The 2,659-nt window shown below is 38.1% G+C and overlaps 1 long non-coding RNA gene across 1 annotated transcript; it reads right to left on the bottom strand.

Annotated features, from left to right (window-relative positions):
- Nucleotides 1–221: 221 nt before the first annotated feature.
- Nucleotides 222–1,877, bottom strand: LOC102370686. The gene is made up of 3 exons (XR_322969.1): nucleotides 1,799–1,877; nucleotides 1,113–1,220; nucleotides 222–242 (listed from the first exon to the last, which is right to left on the bottom strand). It is a non-coding gene; the product is annotated as an uncharacterized LOC102370686 (long non-coding RNA).
- Between the last annotated feature and the right edge of the window lie 782 nt (nucleotides 1,878–2,659).

The raw sequence follows: 2,659 nt of genomic DNA, 5'->3' as shown, positions 1-2,659 counted from the left end.
CTGTCTTGTCTGGACAGACCCCTAGGCCTCTAGCTAGATTCCTAGCATAGGCTACCACAGCTTATAGCTAGACCACGCGCTATCCGGAACGCCCTGTGTGTTGCCCAACTAGGCATCATACTTGTACTGATAGTATTTTCGGCTGCAGTCGACCTTCACGATTACACCTTGCTTGTTACTCGCCGCTACCCATCAGTTGTTCGTTTTTCTACCTGTACCACGTCGTCTGTGTCTACCTGCCACTGTAAATAGTATTCAACTCGTTAATCATCTTGTTGGTTTGTAAGTAAATTTATGAATTTTCTTCACCTACTACTTGTCGCGCTTTTTTCCTCTCTCACACTTGGCATCCCCAAGCGTGTCTGGGTTGGTGTCACTACTCAGTGCCCCACTCGACATGCAACTGAGGCCATTTTCCAAACACCATCCTTGAATTATGGCCCACAGCTGTGATCTCATGTTAGGGTATGCCCCGCTCGGTTCTCAGGCTGTGTCCACCCATTGGCCTTGTTGTGTTAGACAGCCCATCTCTTTTCAGGGCAATGAGAAGCTGTGTGCGTCTCCCAAGCTTTTCAGAAATCTATTTAACCCCAGTTGCCCATCTTGAATCCTTATAATGCATATGCCTATTTCTATAAACCAATTCCCAAAATACAGACCTTTAAATACCATTTCTAAGTCAACACATTCCATCCCATGAGCTACTTGACATTACACTGCTTCGAGCCCTACTTCCTAGGAGCTTGGTACTTTTTTTACTTTTAATTATTAAGCTCTGTAACCTGAATGCCAGGAGGCATGCAGAGACTTTGGTGACGGCACCATTATGTTCTCAGCCCTTGGCCTTGAGTACTTCCAAGGTGACTAGAAATCAGAAGGATATACTTTAATCTGACAAAAGTTGATTGTTATGTACATAAAAGCAGAGACAGGCTCTTTTTTGTATAAAAGAATCTGAAATGCTTCTTTTTTCTTCAAACTTGATAATTACTTATACACGCTTACCGTCTATACCTAAACCCCACATCTAAGACCTTTTGTCCTTCTTACTGGCCCTGGCTTTTACACCATTTTACCTTGCTAAGCCCCTTTTTTACTTCAGGGACACGCACCTGATGTGCCCAGCCTCTTCATGTTCCAGTAGCTAATACAAAATGGTAATCCAACCTTCATTCTTGGATATGGAGTAATCAACATGCTCAATCGTCCTTGAATTTGCTCTGAAATGAATGAATGATGTTTTGACTTGTTTTATCCCTTTCCCCTGATATTCTGTTACTATTGCAGAATTCCCGTTTCATTCAGTTACTACTTACTTTCGTCCTTTGGCAATTTTTTTTTTTTTTTTTTTGCGAACTGGCAAATAACTCTTCTTACATAATGTCTGACACTCAACAGAAAATGTTTGTGTTACGTGATATATGCCATCCGAAAGTTATTATTTTAAAATCTCAGACAGCAAGTTTAGAGACATATGTTTATTCATCCTATGAAATACTTGTAGGAAAATGTGAGTAGTAGGAGTGATGATTCTTGCATTAATTGGAAAGGGTATGTGTATTATGTTAAGGATGAGAATTGTATATAGGATGCCTTATGGACAGAAACAATATATACATTTATCTTCTACAAGAAAACCCCATACTGTAAATGCAGTGCATCTTACCCTTTATTAAATGTTTGAAAGAAGTGGCAGGCACTATTTGTTTTCTTATTATCTAGCTTAGCAATGATTATTTAAAGGTCAATGTGAAAAATTCAAAGGACAAAGTGATGCAATAATTTTTTCATAAAGTACCTTGTACTGAAAAGTTCTTTTTTTCAAGTAGATATTTCATTCCTTTTCCTTCATAAGTCTGATCTTCTTTAAACTTCTGAACTGTCCAAAAGACCAACAATTGATTGGCAGCTCCTTTCAACTTTCCAGAAAAGTACTTAATAGTTACTTAAGTTTATTCCTTTTTCAGACAGCACGCAAAGCATATTACGTTCTAAACATAAACTTAAATTTAAATGTCTTTACATGCCATCCAGAAGAGGGATGCTTTTTTGGATAGGGGCAGGGTTGAGAAACAGGCAAACTCTATTACTTTAAGTTGTTCCTATGACCTTATACTTATTTTTCATTGGTGTTTTAAAAAAGGAATATAATTAAAAAGTCAATAAAAAGGAAAGCAAGGGCACTAAAATCCCGAGATAACTGAATCACAGGAGGGATATATACCTTAATAATTAACAGCAATCATTAAGGTGAGAAAAGAATGGTATAAGTAGTTCTTCATGCCAAGCCCACAGTCTTTGGCAAATGGAAATAAATCCCAAGTATAAAAAACATACAGAAAAACACATTTACCTGGCATAACATAGAAGATGAAAACCTGGAGGATTCAAGTGAGTGGGTTCCTCCCCTGCCACAAATACTTAACAAGAAATTTTAAAATATATTAGAAATAATACATTTGTGAGACCTGGTGAGTCAAAGGCCTAGCAGAGAATGAAGGAAAAGACTGAAGTGGATAAGGATCTTTTGGGGAAAAAACAAGTTATTCATAACCTGTTCAAATCAAATCCTATTTAAGTGTCAAAGTAATACTTGAAAATGATACCGGACAGGATAGGCAACCCCCAGCACAGGTGCCAGAGTGTGGCATGTGAAGGC

This window comes from Alligator sinensis, unplaced genomic scaffold, assembly GCF_000455745.1.
Source record: "Alligator sinensis unplaced genomic scaffold, ASM45574v1 scaffold349_1, whole genome shotgun sequence".
Lineage (NCBI taxonomy): Eukaryota > Metazoa > Chordata > Crocodylia > Alligatoridae > Alligator > Alligator sinensis.
Note: the sequence above shows the minus strand (reverse complement) of the source record. Positions and strands in the feature narration are given on the sequence as shown.